The 16,628-nt window shown below is 43.9% G+C and overlaps 1 protein-coding gene across 2 annotated transcripts in view; it reads right to left on the minus strand.

Moving 5' to 3' along the window:
• The window catches only part of LOC126419198 (fatty acyl-CoA reductase 1-like), a 147,672-nt gene that overhangs the window by 22,213 nt on the left and 108,831 nt on the right, over positions 1-16,628 (minus strand). The gene's annotated exons all lie outside the window — the stretch shown is intronic.

Below are 16,628 nucleotides of genomic sequence, written 5' to 3' on the forward strand. Positions count from 1 at the left end.
GCTTGCATCTAGGAACTATGAGGTGTTTGCATTCCACCAACAGCAACAGGGCTGTTAATCCATTGCGAGATGGACCAGGCCCAGCTCTGCAAAACCTGCTAGTACAGTGGAGAGACACAGTTCTTGCAATACATGCAAGGCTGCCTACCGACTGGCTTCAGTGGTGCTGTCAACAACGTGACTGGGGGCGGCGCATTGGCATAACAGACGCGCTGCTGTCTGATAAAAGCAGCTATCATTTTGTAGCAGAATCATTCACAGTCCAGCAGTATGACTAGGACGTGAATGAATGAGGGGTTGACACGAGCCTCCACTGCCATGCCTCACGCACTACCTTGAGACTTGATGCCATAGCGCAAAAGGGATATCTCAGCCCCACTTCATCAGTAAGCGTGACTGCTACCCAGGGGAACAGTAGGTCGAATCCCAGACATAGCAGCTACCTTCTGCCACCACCAGAGCAGGCGGTGGCATGCCTCCATCATCACCTGCCAGTACACAGCCAACCAACAACATGATGGTTACTACACGATTGTTGACTGTCCCCTAGTACTGCTGACGCCATGTGTTTGTTGCAGGACTCCTATATCCAGGTCACGTGCCACATACTTGGAAAAAGCTGTGTCCTGGCACGTGATGGATGGAGGGCAGTGGCATCTACTCCGTTGTGCGAGAAGGCAGATGCTGTGCCTTTGACTCGACCTACTGTCCCCTGTGGCAGGAGTCAAGCTTGGTGATGTTGTGGACCAGGATACCCCTGCCGCACCGTGGCACAAGTTCTGGGAGGTGGTGGTAGAGTGATGGTGATACCTCGTGGCTGCATCTGGTATCTCCTTGTAGTCCCGTCATCTGGCAAAGCCCTCATGTTCTTCTAGCAGCACTGCTGGATTGCGAATGATTATGCGCAAGAGGGACCGCTTTTTTTATAGCGAGTAGCGGCAACCCTGTTATGCTGAATAGCCGATTTTAAGTGGTTCAAATGGCTCTGAGCACTATGCGACTTAACTTCTGAGGTCATCAGTCGCCCAGAACTTAGAACTAATTAAACCTAACTAACCTAAGGACATCACACACATCCATACCCGAGGCAGGATTCGAACCTGCGACCGTAGCCGTCGCTCGGCTCCAGACTGTAGCGCCTAGAACCGCACGGCCACTCCGGCCGGCAGACGATTTTAACCATGTTATTAATAACACTATTGAAACCCATCGGTGCAGAAATCCTCTTGCCTGTACTGCAAGAAAAGTGTCTCACCATTGTACTGACAAGTTTTGCAGAGCCAAGTCTGGCCATTCCCGAAATGATAAACTGTGCTGTTGCTCTAATTGTAACGGAGCACCTGATGCTTGCCAGCTGCCAGCTACTGCTGCAACTCTTTACCTCTATTGTCCCACAGATTTGCCACAAAATAGACGTGGCACTTCAGGGGGAACAACATCAGTCACACTTTCAAATTAACCACTCTGGAATTTTCCCGGAGCGATTTAGCGAAATCGTGGAACACAGATGTGGAAGTCAGATACAGATTCGAATTGTTGTTCCTCTGAATCTGAGTCACTGTACCACCTTGCTCAGTGATATGTACGTAATACAGGCAATTTGGAGGTGCAAATATTTACTCCGAGAGCCCACTGAGAATTGTTAAGCGTGGTACAGTAATGGAACTTTGATCGTTGCCAGTGTCCTTTAGTCTGCCAGTTTTATCAGTTGTGGAGGTCAGGTGTATTTTTTATGTTACAGAACAATGAAAATAAAACTGCAGTGCCACGTGTGTTTTGTACTCATAATACTAGGTATTTTCAGAAATATAACGATTTTATTTGGTATAAAGTTCAAATTTTCTTCTAAAAACACAGATCTGTAACCATAGTTAGGTTTTACATGAGCAACCTGTTTGTGGTTTGTCCTCAAAAACGTTTTCAAATAATTTTACTTTGGTCCAAGGTCGAATGTTCGCTGGTGAACAGAAATCTGTGGTGGAAAGGTGGTATTTCTGAGTTACCAAAATTTCACCTTTGTATGTGGAATCTTGTCCACCATAGTCCTTGGTCATGTAAAAATTCGTATTCCACGAAATATGAAGGTCCCCTTGCTTATTATGAATATCAGCAGTTACAGTGATACAACATAATAAAGATCTCATCAAAACGCCTTCTTCCCCTCCTAAAATGGTGATTAGCCATTTCGTTTGTCTTTCGTTATGTTGTCTTCTTCATATTTCGTATTTTGAAGCATTTCGATTAGAATTTAGTGTTATTTAGTAATTGGTTGTGGAAATATAGTATGTAAACGATTAGAGGGTCGGGTATTTTGACTGGTAGCGGGTAGATGTCTCAGCCTTCCTTGAAACTTGATTTTTGTACATCGCCCGGTTTACACCTAAAAACAAGTGTTAACTGCGTACATAGCATATTATTTTAACAGAATATATGCGTTTTACAACTTGTCATACTTAGACATGGAAATAGCATGATGGCACTTAATGTAAGAGTTCATCATGAATGTGTGTGTGTGTGTGTGTGTGTGTGAGAGAGAGAGAGTGTGTGCCATGTTTTGCAGAGCCAAGTCTGACCATTCCCACAATGGTAAACAGTCCAATTGCTCTAATTGGAATGGAGCACCTCATGCTTGTGTGTTGTAAATATCTTTCTGACACTTGTCATTTTTTTCAGGGCAATGAGAATGTGTTTTGTAGAACAACTCAGATGTAGGAGTGTTTAATTTTGGGGGTCCATTTTCCCTTACACCCTGTACAGTTAAAAGAAATAACTATGGAAGGTCACGAGTGGTGGCATCTGTTGGAGATTACAAGCAACAGTAGCATAACACAGCAGTTGTTTTTATTTCATATTTTGAAGATTTGCTGAATGGTAATTGAAGTAAACCTGATCTTTGGCAACAACGTATGTCTAATTCATTAATTACAGGGCATGAACCAATGTTCGTTGTTAACTATTTATGGTGAGTATGTAGAATGCTCATTCTCATATTCCTTAGGAATGCTATACGATTTTCAATAAAATTTGCAGAGGTGGGATGGAATTTACTGATGATAGAGTACAGTATGTGGTACAAACAATTTTTTGGTGAAATATGAATACGAAGAGAGAGAGAGAGAGAGAGAGAGAGAGAGAGAGAGAGAGAGATGGACAGCTTGATCCTCTTCAATATGACAAAAATTTACACTGTTTACGTGCTTATCTGCTTTCATAATTAATATAAGTCGTTTGGATACTTGTGTGTGACTGTGTGTGTTACTAAACGAAACATACGTATTTTAGACACGGAAATACTGCAGCATTTTCAATGTCTTTACATACTGTTGATAAATAATTAACATTTTTGAGATTAAAAAGCGGCTGTCGGGCTACATTGTAATTGGTTGTTACATAACATGCTACTGACTAAATCGCTGTTTCATTTTAGACAAAAATACTGCACTGTGATTGGCTGTTTCATTTTAATAGACGCTAAACATTTTTCTTAAATTTTCCATCAGTATTATTTTATATTTTTAAAAGAATTTCCACCATTGCCATCTCGCCTACTTTTAAATCTCCCGTCTGCACCATGCTGCACTTTGCAACTCCCAGTCACCGTCAACTTAATGATGTTCTGGTCTCTGGTATGCAGGCAGCCTGAACTAGCATTCGCACTTTTCAGCGTCATGTAAGTGTAAAGCTAGCTGGATAGTTGGTAGCCATCCTGCTAATATCCTTTGAGACTGTGCTTTCATCCTGTTCCTGAATGTTTTTCCTATTTCTGTCATTACTTCATCGGTATATAATGGAATAGCACAGGCGACAGATTACATCCTTGTCTTGCGAGAAGGTCTTTCGGATCTGAGCACTTCGATCTTAGTCTTGCATTCTTTTTTCCCCCTCTTGGTTCTAGTCTATACTACCCGCTTTAACTACAGCTCAAACCTATTTCCCTGAGAATGTCGAGCGTCTTGCACCACTTTACGTGGCCGAATTCTGTTTGCAGGTCGACAGATCGTATACAAGTGTCTTTTGTGAGTCCTGGTTCCATTATCAAGCGCAAAGTCAGATTTGCCTTTCTGGTGACTTTACCCCTACTAAAGCCAAATTGATCGTCATCTGCACATTCTCTATTTCCTTTTCCAATTCGCTGTATATTATTTTTGTCCGTAACTTGGATGCTCGAGCTGTTTACCTGATAGTGCTGTAGTTCTCTCACTTATCTGCTCTCGCTGTTTTCGGTATTGCGTGGACGATAGTTGTCCGAAAGTGTAATAGTATGTTCCCAGACTGAATGGTACAAAACCTAGTGATAACTGCTGAACATTCTTCGGGAAGAATGGAAACGAACGCTGCATACACTGTCACAGTTCACAACAGAATGTCGACGACTGTTCTGCCCTCTTCGATTTTCTTCATACTCACAGAATTTCTTGGTACGTAACGCGACGTCAGTTTCCTAAACCAGTGCGACGTGTTTGTAAAAGAGAACAAATCTCGGAAAGAAATCACCTTTGAAGATTAGAATTTTTCTGAGAAGATTTAAGGATAAAAATGATCGAAAGTGAAGAGCTTCGCTAGTAACTGAATATGCAGCGTGTGAGTCGTACACTTAAGCACCAAAGAAACTGATATAGGCATGCGTATTCAAATACAGAGATATGGAAACAGGCAGAATACGGCGCTGCGGTCGACAATGCCTACATAAGACAAGAGTCTGGCACAGTCGGCTACTGTTGCTACAATGGGAGGTTAACAAGAATTAGTGAGCTTGAACGTGGTGTGGTTGTCGGCGCACGAGCGATCGGACTCAGCATCTCCGAGGTAGTGATGAAGTGGGGATTTTCCAGTACTAGAATTTCACGAGTGTACCCCGAATATCAGGAATCCGGTAAAACAGCAAATCTCCGACATCGCTGCGGTCGGATAAAGATCCTGCAATAACGTTACCAACGACGACTGAAGAGAATCGTTCAGCGCGATAGAAGTGCCTCACTTCCGCAAATTGCTGCAGATTTCACTGCTGTGCCGTCAACAAGTGTCAGCCTGTGAATCATTCAACGAAACATCATCAGTATGGCCTTTTGGAGCCGAAAGCCCTCTCATGTACCCTTGATGATTGCACGAGGTAAAGCTTTATGCTTCGCCTGGGCCTGTCAACACCGAAATTGGACTGTAGATGACTGTAAACATGTTGTCTGGACGGACGAGTCTCGTTTCAAATTGTATCGAGCGGATAGACGTGTACGGGTATGAAGATAACCTCTTGAATCCATTGACCCTTCATGTCAGCAGGGGACTGTTGAAGCTCTTTAATGGTGTGGGGCATGTGCAGTTGGAGTGATGCGGGACTCCTGACACGTGTAGATACGACTCTGAACGGTGACACACACGTGAGCATCCTGTCTAATCACCTGCATCCATTCATGCCCGTTGTGCATTTCGACGGACTTTGGCAGTTCCAACAGGACAATGCGGCACGTCACACGTCCAGAATTGCTACGGAGTGGCTCCAGAAATGTTGCTCTTCTATCTGCAGACTGGCATATGCTTACAAAGCAATGGGAAGAAAGCTCATCCTAAACCTTCGAGCGATTCCAGCCACATCTGGTACACATATTAGTTAAGGTTTGTAAAGAAGTACTGTGGGGTAAGAACCACTAGTTTCCTGTCCGGGTGAGCATAATAACGTGGAGAGAGAAGAGGGGGAGGAGGAAATGGACAGATAGTAAGTGGGAAGGAGCAGATTGGCACAGATAGGGAAACCATGGGATGGGCACAGAGAGAAGGTTTGGGGATGTGGGCAGAGAGAAAGTGGAAGAGGAAAATTGACAGAAAGAGGGAAGTGGAGAAGATGGACAGGGTCATGGACCGAGACAGAGTGAGGAAGAAATGGGCGGAGAGAGTGGGGCAGGAGGAGACGACAGAGAAAGAGAGGGAGGACGGAATGGACAGAGAAAGGGAAGAGTGGGACATGAAGGAGAGAGAGAGTGGGGACAGAAGAAGTTGGACAGAGAAAGGAAGAAGAGGCGGTGGACAGAGTGGGTGGAGGAAATCGACAAAGAATGGGTGAAGGAGGGCAGAGAGAGGAGGAAGGAAGAGATAAACTAATAGAATACTGTAATAAATACATGCACTGGCCATGCCAGGTGTTCAGCTAGTTAAAAATTAAAATCTATTGTACTTTTTAAAATATTATTCAATACCTGTTATTTAACATATCTATTTGGTAAAAAAATGTAGAATTTAAATTAAAGTTAAATGAATACCTCAAAGTGAGAGCAGAACCGAGGACCTTGTATTAATTAGATCTAAACTCTACGCACTCAACTGCTTAAAATGTTTTGTACCTCACACTGCTCTGAACCATCTAATCTTCTAACGAGTTTTTGTGATGATTGCTTCGTATTGCTTTAGAAAGTTGATGCGCAGGCGCAGACTTTCAAATTTTATGAGTAAGGAAATATTTAAACAGAGCAAAGCACTCCATGTGGTCATCTTTTTACTGAAGAGCCTTCACAGAAGACTCAAAGCCGTAATAACGGCTGCCTGAGCGGCTATATGCTGCTCGTTCCTGGTTGACATTTCGGGAGTATGTGAGAAGACATTTGGCCATGCAGTCAATGGTAAATAACATATGCCTTACACACTCTTGACGTATACCTATTCATAGATAATTTGTGGCATTTAAAGCCAAAACGAAAAATACTTGTTTCCGGAAAAGCTGTAAAATCTAAATCCATATAATAATAACCTACAGTAAGATGGGTGGTGGAAGCAGTAATCACGTATCATTCTGCTGACTGCACAACGTACTCGACCACTGAGTGGATGACGAGACATGTGGGTGAGCAATGACAAGTCTCTCCGGGGGGGGGGGGGGGCGGCGGCGAGCGTGACGCGTGTTTTTATATTTTACCATCTGCCTGTGTGTGTGTGTAGGACTATATTTAGTATCTGTTCACCTCTGCACTGAACTTGAGCTGTCGTGCCCACCTATGGAAACATTTTTGTAACTAATCTGCAAAAATATTGTTTTACAGCAATGATACGATTAAAGATTTATGTCTATTGTTTAATTCTATAAAATTTACTACACAATTTATGCTTTAATGAATTTATGAGATTAAGAAATGGAAAGAACACGAATCATAAAAGTATTCAACTTCACTTAGTAATACTGCTACAAAAAATTATAGATTTAAGTAAAACATCAAAAAGTTGATATTCATATCCAAGAAGAATCAATATTCAAGATAATGCAAGGAATGTAACGAATCAATTTATTTAACTTTATTTCAACTATAAAGCTTTCCCAGTCAATCAGACTTCAAATGAATTTATCTCATTTCCTATTGACTTGTGCCTAGACATAGTAATGAAACTACGTATAATATCTTCAGAAATTACTTGTCTTAAAAGACAGCTTTTGAAAGTGAGTGAAACCAGGAATGTTAACTGTTATCATTTCACGTTGCTATAACGTCTTGAGTTAACATCCAATCTCTCAGACACAGTTCATCTTCATAAATCTTTTCGATTCCTACAGTGTCCCTTTAATGAATAAAGTTTTCTAGACATTGGAAGAAATCGCCTTTTTGCGAAATCTAACTCATCTGCAACTTCCAGAATTATATCACATATTCATTTAAAATGTTTGTGGTTTTGCCGGCTCATGTGCCAAACATTTGACTGCGTACTTCTGGGCTTTTGAAGCGATGGGTTGCTGCGTTTGAGAGGTGAGTAAATTCGTCTCATCTGACCATCGAACTTTTCAGCCGAATAAGGCCGTACAAAACAATTACATCTACGTCGATTACACCAACCAGCCAAGACGCTGTGACCACCTATCTAATAGTCAGTATGTCCACCTTTGGCACAGATAACACTGACGATTCGTCGTGGCAAGGAAGCAATGAGGCCTTGGTAGGTCGATGGAGGGCATTGGCACCACATTTGCACAAATATGTCACCTAATTCCAGCAAATGCCGGAGAGGGAGTGATGAGCTCTTATGTCACATTCAATCACATCCCGTATGTGTTCGACTGGGTTGATCTGGCTAGTTGGGAGGCCAGCACATTAGTTGGAACTCCCCACTGTGTTTCTCGAACGTCACCATCACACTCCTGGCGTTGTGACACGGCGCATTATCTTGTTGAAAAATGCCACTACCGTTGGGAAACACTATCGTCATGGAAGGTTGTATGTGGTCTGCAACCAGTGGTCAATGCTCCTTGGCAATTATAGTGCGTTTCCCGAGCTCCACTGGACCCATGTACGCCCACGCAAACGTTTCCCAGAGCACAATGGAACCATCAGCAGCTCATTTCAGTTTTGCAGTACATGTGTCAAGGAGCCGTACCACTGGAAGACAATGGATTCGCGCCCTTCCACGATGAAGATGGTTTCAGGTTTTATCGGATCATGAAACGCTCTGCCACTGGGCCAATGTTGTGTGACGTTGTCACGTGCCCATTTCAGTCGTAGTTGCCGATGTCGTGGTGTTAACATTGACACATACATGGGCTGTCGTCTGCGGAGGCAAGTCTTTAGAAATGTTTGGTGCACTGCGTATTGAGACACACTTGTACGCTGCCCAGCACTAAAGTCTGATGTCTCGTAGTTCCCCCACAGTTCGCCACCAGTCCACCCAGCCTACGACGTCCGACATCTACAATGAGGGATCGCCACCCAACCCCACGACGTCTGGATGTGGTTTCACCACAGTTTCGACATATGTTGAAGACCGTCATCATAGCACTACTAGAGCACCCGACGATTCGTGCGGTTTCCAAAACGCTCGTGCCGAATCATCGCAATCTGACACTGGTCAAACTCAGGCAGACCGCACGCCTTCCCCGTTCTACACACGGATAGTACGCTCTCAAGTACCACATGCACCGTGTGTGTGTGTCTGACTAGCATTCATTCCTCAGCAGGAGAAGCTGCTATCGCATGGACTGGTTTATATCGCTAGTAAGTCGGTTGAGCTGTGGTAAAATTTGCTGTTTTGAAGAGCGCGCCGCAGCGCGTAGTGTAAAGCAGTCGCCTTCCGTTTCTGGCGGTGGCGCCGCTGTGGCAATCGCAGCTTTGGTGTCTCCCTCTGTTGGGAAAGGGGAAAAGTTGCCTGTTCACGTGCATTTAAGGGGCGCTATGAGCTCGGCAGGGAGGCACTCTGTCAGTTTCGGCGAGTCTGGTCAGTTGGTCAGCCGGGTAAGTGTGGGGCAGTCAGTGTCTGTCTGTCGTCGGGAGTGCTAGTATGTGTTAGGCCGCCTGTCTGCTCAGTTGGTCAGCCGGGTAAGTGTGGGGCAGTCAGTGTCTGTCTGTCGTCGGGAGTGCTAGTATGTGTTAGGCCGCCTGTCTGCTCGAGTTTGCTCAAGCAACGGTCATTGGCGGTTGGATCGATCGGTTGGTTGTCCGCCTTGAGCGTCGGCGCATGTGAGGTCGCCACGTGAGTCCAGTGGGCCGCGTCGTATAGCGACGGGTAGTGGCTTCGCGGTCGACACGAGACCAACAGGGGTCAACCCACGACGTCGGTCTGGCCGTTACGAGCTGTGACGCCGTGAGACGGGAGATCGGCGCGCCTTCCTGCATCCGTTGAAGCGGCTGGCAGCGGACGGTTCGGGAGAGCGTTTTGGCGGTGCTGCGCCAGGTCTTCGCCAGACATCGCAGTTTGTTAGAAGTGAAGTCAATCGTGATATGTTGTTTCATTTACTTGTTAAATTACTGATTTTCATCGTCAGTCTCTCGTCTCCAGCTTGCTCGTCTATCACTCGTCCGCATTTATTAGGCAGTTAGTGTCTGTCTGTCGGTCTGCCGTACGTCAATATCTGTCTCTGTCATGTTTGTCGGATCCGGTGTTAACGAATTTATTGCTTAAGGTGTAAAGGCCGAATTCCTGAAATATGTTTGTATCTTGCCTATCATCTTGAGAGGCGGTATATGTGTAATGAAGAGCATGTTTGTACATTTTATGTAAGACTGAATTTCATGGGTTTTTATTTAAATTGTCATTTCAGTATATACAGTTGCCACCCTTCCACTGTAAGAGTTTTCTTTTAAAAACAAAAAAACAAGTTGCACTTTCGGTGGCAAGTAATTATTTTTTTTTAAATGTGAGTGTTTTATACAATTTCCATCCCTCGTATGGGGTGTATAGTTCATGTGTTTGTGTGAGTTAAAATTTTTAGTTTAAAGTCATCTGGTGTGTTGCAGATTTGCACCAGTGTAGTCTTTCAGAGGTTGTTGTGAGCGGTCGTGACAACGGCCGTGTTAAAAGGGAGCGGCAAGCTTCTCAGCCCGAAAGCTCATTCAGCCAAAAAATAAAAAATAAAAAAAAATTGTTATTTCTGCCTCTGAATAAATTGTAGCTTGATATTTAGTGGGTGCTTTCTGATTGTAATTTTTAAATCTGTTTTTTTTTTAAAGAAAAGGTTTTTAGGAATAAAATATCCGTTTGTTGAAAGAAATTTGTTTTCATCAGTTACCCACTGGCAACAGTTCCGCGATCACATAGTGTGATTAAATGTGTTTATGTTCTTGATATATCACTAGTAAATAAAGTAAATTCTTTAAGAAAAGATTTTGGAAGTAAATCCACTGTTCATCGGTGTTCATAGTGTTCTGGCTGATCATTGTACAAGAAGTCCCGTACTACAATTTTCTTTTAAAACGAAAACATTTTTTTTATTTTAAATTTTCGTGGTGTGGATTATTTTGTGGTGCAGGCTCCTATACCAGATGTCGTGGGGTAGGGTGCCGATCCCTCATTGCAGATGTCGGACTCGTAGGCTGGGAAGGAGAAGGTATGTGACAGAAGCAGTACACTTGGTGCGGCTGCTTACCGCGTCTACCTGAACCATCGCATAACGCAAATTTTGTACGTGCCCCTATGGTCAAGCCTCAGCGTAGTCGCTGCTCTGTAGAGGACTGTTGTTTTCGCCTGCAGCATTTGCGGTTTTCAGGTGAGTTCTGGCAACAGCGCTGCCACTTGTCAAGGATCTTCTTTCGTTGACTCCCCTGTAGAATCCAGGCTAGACACCCTGCTCGTAAATGCGTCCTTGTGTATATCTCCTAAATGGTAAGTATTACGACTGTTAAAACGGGTAATAAACGTCTGTGATGTGTTGATGATGTCAAAAGAACTTTAACTAAAGTTCCTTGGAGCCCACTTAAAACAGTACATTTTTTACGAGCAGCTGTACTGAACAGTGTCTTACTTTGTGCAGTGAAACATTCATTAATGAATCTAAGTGAAGTTACAAGCATACAATCCATATTTTTCCACTGCTTATAGAATTTTAATCAGACTGTGGATTTAGATACTTACACCATACTCTGTTATGATGTGGTCTAGAAGAGTAGGTGCATTCTAACGGCCCCATTGCCAAAGGACTACTATATCACCCCTACCATGGATTGTGTCAAACAGAGATTACAATTAGAATGTACTGCAAAGATCGCGACTGTTGGAACTGGTTTTGCTGTGAACTTCCACTTTTTGAACATATTTCACCATCTTACGCATGGCTATCTTGGATACGTGCAAACAAACGTAAACATTCACACACATCTTGTCTATTCTACCATCTTATCAGCATATATGGTCCTCATATCTATCCTCAACCTTAATACTATTGTCTGAACAACACAGCACGAACACACGCTCTCATTGGAGCAAAATGATTTCTGTCCCACTATATCGTCCAGCCTCATTCTCCAAGTCCTTTTCAGTAGGAGAAACCCAGCTGTGGAATGACCTCCCTTACTCTACCAGAGAACTGCGTAACATATCCAGCTTCGAAAGACAGTTGACTATGTATCTATTAAGACAACAATAACGACTGACCTCGTTCCTGTACACACCCGTTACTCTGTCACAATAAGTAACCTTCTTTCCAACCAGATATCGATTGAAGCGTCTTAGCAGATTAAAAATGTGTGCCGGACTGAAACTCGAACTCGGGATATTTGCCTCTCTTGGGCTGTTTCTCTACCATCTTAGCCACCCAAGCGCGACCCACGACCGGTCCTCACAGCTTCAATTCCGGCAGTCCCTCGTCTCCTACTTTCCAAACTTCACAGACGCTCTCCTGCAGACCTTGCAGAAGTAACACAGCCTGGGCGATGCTTCCAGAATGTAATTTTCATTCTGCAGCGGAGTGTGCCCTGATATGAAACTTCCTGGCAAATTAAAAGTGTGTGCCGGACCGAGACTCGAACTCAGGATCTTGGTCTTTCGCGAGCAAGTGCTCTCGGTCCGGCACACAGCTTTAATCTGCCAGGAAGTTTCATATCAGCGCACACTCCGCTACAGAGTGAAAATTTCATTCTGATAGATCTTCATTTCCCAAAGTCCACAACTATTAACACGCTTTCTAAATCTCTCTCCTTCAGAATACATTGCACTTGCTATCACCACCATTATTATTGCTATTATTGTGATTATTCTTTCTGTTATTATTATTAATAGTAAACTCTGAAAACGAGATCACCGTGCTGGACATCGTATTTTATCACTGGCCTGATAATTCCTAAGCGTCTAGAACTGTGTGATGTGCAAATTTCAGTTAAGCTACTTCTTGAAATCGGCAGACGTATACGTGTAAGTAGCTATAGTTCGATTTTCAATTTCTCGTATTTGCAGATGTTTCTCACCGTTTCTGCTATCACCGGATACGGCAATGTCAGTTATCACACCTTTTTTCTCCATAGTCGTGTTGTCTGGTGTATTGTGTTCCAGAATTCGATGTGTCTGTAGTTGTACGTCCCACGGTAATTTGGCACATTCGTTTTCGACAGTTTTTTGTGGTTTGTGTTGCCACCAGTTTCTTGCCACTGGCAGATGGTAATTGTGGCACAAATTTCAATGGATGATTTGTGAGCCTGCCGGTGCGGCCGACCGGTTCTAGGCGCTTTAGAGGTTCTAATCCTGCCTCGGGCATGGATGTGTGTGATGTCTTTAGGTTAGTTAGGTTTAAGTAGTTCTAAGTTCTAGGGGACTGATGACATCATGTGTTAAGTCCCATAGTGCTCAGAGCCATATGAACCATTTTGATAATTTGTGGAACAGTATTATTGTTCTGCTTGCAATCAGTGTGCAATCAGTTTGCAAAAGTTCAAGATGTGGCCGATTGTTTTTTCAGTTTCTTCGCACAGTTCGTAATTTGGGTCTTCTGCCGATTTCTCGTTTCTTGCTTTGGTGGAGTTAGTTCTGATGGCTTTTCCCTGTGCTACAAAATTCAGTCCTTCAAGTTTCCTTCCTAGGGTTTCGTTGCTCAGCAAAATTCAAAATATGTTTCGTTATACATATTTTTTTTCGATCTTTAAAAGTTTGCCTATCTCTATTTTGCCTCTGCCTCATTACGCAAGATGTCATTCAGAAATTGGAGTACAGCTTTCCTTTTTTGATTCCTTGTTTTCTGTACTTTTGAAAGACGGTGAAACTGACTGTGAAAATGACGGTTTCGTCGACTTTCACATTATCCGTATATAGCGAATTCCTTTATTTTTATTAAAGATTGTCCGATAGAGATTGCCAATACATGATGTACCTGTTGGCGTATTCTTGAGAATTATATTAGACTGAGCTGGCAGCTTCACAGACAGACAGCAGATAAAAGTCGGTCAAAGTGCACCATTAACTTATCCCAGATTGTAAAAGTTGACGCCGCCTACTGCTATTTTGTGTACTGGTCAGGACGGGAGGACAGCCGTGGCGAGTCGACACAATGTGGGCAGCAGGTAACACCACGGTCGTCCGGAAGGCCGCAGAGGTGTCTTGGAATCTTTCACGAAATTACCGCAGCTTCCACTTTCCTAAAGCGTTTTTCTGCTGTGAGAACGTTGTAACGTACAATAAAGTTCCCGTAAGGCGGAAACAATGAGACTTAGGCGGAGAATGCAAAGAAGACGGCACCCGTCTGCCGATAGAAGAGCAATATTCGTGGAGCCACTCTGTAGCAATTCTGGATGTGTGGGATGTCGCATTGTCCTGCTGGAATTGCCAAAGTCCGTCGAAATGGACAACGGACATCAATGGATGTGATCAGAGAGGGTGTTACCTACGTCTCACCTGTCAGAGTCGTATCTAGACGTATCAGGAGTTCCATATCACTCCAGCAGCACACGCCACACATCATTAAAGAGCCTCCACCAGCTTGAACAGTCCCCTGCTGACATGCAGGGCCCGTGGATTCATGAGGTTTTCTCCATACCCGCGCGACCGCTACGGTCGCAGGTTCGACTCCTACCTCGGGCATGGTTGTGTGTGATGTCCTTAGGTTAGTTAGGTTTAAGTAGTTCTAAGTTCTAGGGGACTGATGACCTTAGAAGTTAAGTCCCATAGTGCTCAGAGCCATTTGAACCATTTTTTTCTCCATACCTGTACACGTCCATCGGCTCGATACAATTTGAAACGAGACTCATCCGACCAGGCAACATGTTTTCAGTCATCTACAGTCCAATATTGATGCTGACATACCCAGGCGAAGCATAAAGCTTTATGTCGTGCATTCATCAAGGGTACACGAGAGGGCCTTCAGCTCCAAAAGGCCATATCGATGAATGTTTCACAGGCTGACACTTGTTGACGGTGCAGCATTGAAATCTGCAGCAATTTGTGGAATGGTTGCACTTTTATCGCGCTGAACGATTCTCTTCAGTCGTCGTTAGTAACGTTATTGCAGGATCTTTATCCGGCCGCAGCGATGTCGGAGATTTGATGTTTCACCGGGTTCCTGATATTCGCGGTACACTCGTGAAACGGTCGTACGGGAAAATCCCCACTTCATCACCACGTCGGAAAATCCGTGTCCCTTCGCTTGTACGCCGACTATAATATGACGTTCAAACCCACTTAAATCTTGATAACGTGCCATTGTAGCCGCAGTAATCGATCTAACAAGTGCTGCGGACACTTGTTGTCTGGCATAGGCGTTGCCAACCGGAGCGCCACATTCTGGCAGTTTACATATCTCTGTATTTGAATACGCACGCCTATACGTTTCTCTGGCGCTTCAGTGTATTAGGCAGATAGAAATCTTAGGAAGCTACATGCTCAGCCGCTCCTTTCAGGCACCGACAGGTCTGAGCCAAAACTTCCTTTCTTTAGCTGTAGGCCTCTGGGCGCTAAAATGCGGAAATTTCATTGGTCAACCAGGTCTGACGTAGCAGTTTTGGAAAATTATTGAGAAGTGGAAAGACGCTCCAGGACAATGGCACTTGTCATTGGATGACTGCTCTTGAGAGACTCGGACTGGCTCTCAAAGAAGAAACGAATGTCACGGGGAAAGACAGGAGGCGGTAAGGCGGCACTTCGTCCGCTGCTAGTGAGAGAATTACTTAGAGTTCTGCTATCAGGATTCAGAGTGAGAAGCAGTCATTTCTCTTTGTAGCTCCAACTGGAACACGATGCAAGGTTTGCGGTAGGTAGCTTTTCGGAATTCATAGCCGTCTCCTGACACAGCGGCCGTCGACTGCAGCTCTGGCGGACAACAAAACGACGCTGTTAAGAAAAATGGTAACATGCGCAATCGATCTCGGCGTGTATAGGTCTCAATGTACGTTAGAGTGTTAACGAGCAGGAGGAAGACGCCCTTCTGGCATGAATAATATTACGAACTCAGATTTTTGGCAATCACTGTCGTTAGATCGCGGAACCGATCAGTGTGCTACACATGGAGTAACCTACCTATCGGCTCCTTGTCTTGAATCTCAGCCATCGTTAGTTGCTTGCAACTGTTTCATGTTCTTGTAATAGTTTTTAAGTGAACAGGATGTTATTAAACGTGTTCGTGTTATACTTCAGTGCAACTACTGCATTTGTTTTGTGTTAGGATTTATAATAGGCAATAGAACTTACGGTAACTTTCACCTTTATTATATACGTATCTCACCTGGTTAGAAAATTAAATTACAGTGTCTGCCATCCCATAAAGTCTGTAGGGCCATAATTTTGGGTTAATAAAAAATTCTTCCGCAACAAATGATAGTTTGCAGTCTTCTTGGGCATCTACATACGTACCGTAACAAGTTAGCTAAGGGCACAGGAGGTGGGTTAGTACAATTCAAGAAGCTTTCTGTATTTGACTTACATCTTAGCCGATTCTTGGCCTTCATTTACATAGCCGGTGAATGCATTCTTTTGGTGTTCCACTGTCTGCCTCACTATCAAGAGTGCTCTATAGCCTCCTTTTGTGGGCAAGGACACCCTGTCGATGTCACAGTGAGGGTGGAATCTGTGGTGAATTGGCACCTTTTCTGTTGTTTTCCGTCCAGATTATGCGGCTCTGGCTGTGGCCAGTTCACAACGCCGTGCAGTGTATCTGACGACAGGTATGGCCTAGGTGTTGACTGCCTTGATGACACTGCAGCCATCCAGTTTTCTTTGTAAATTTTTTTCGTCCCTCTGGGTGTAGTCTTTGCTGACCAGACACTTTACGTATCCAAGCTTGAAACTGTCCAACTGCGAAATGCCTAGGTTTATGTAGACTTCTGGTTGATGGCACTTCATGACTTGTCCAGTTGGCTTGTATTCACTGTCTACTCCTCATTATTGCTATTAGCAGTTGCAGTAGTACTGCTTGTATTAATGTTATTAGTTCTTAAGCAATACTGTTATCCACTCTGTTATTGGACATATTC

The sequence above is a fragment of the Schistocerca serialis genome, chromosome 9 (assembly GCF_023864345.2).
Source record: "Schistocerca serialis cubense isolate TAMUIC-IGC-003099 chromosome 9, iqSchSeri2.2, whole genome shotgun sequence".
Lineage (NCBI taxonomy): Eukaryota > Metazoa > Arthropoda > Insecta > Orthoptera > Acrididae > Schistocerca > Schistocerca serialis.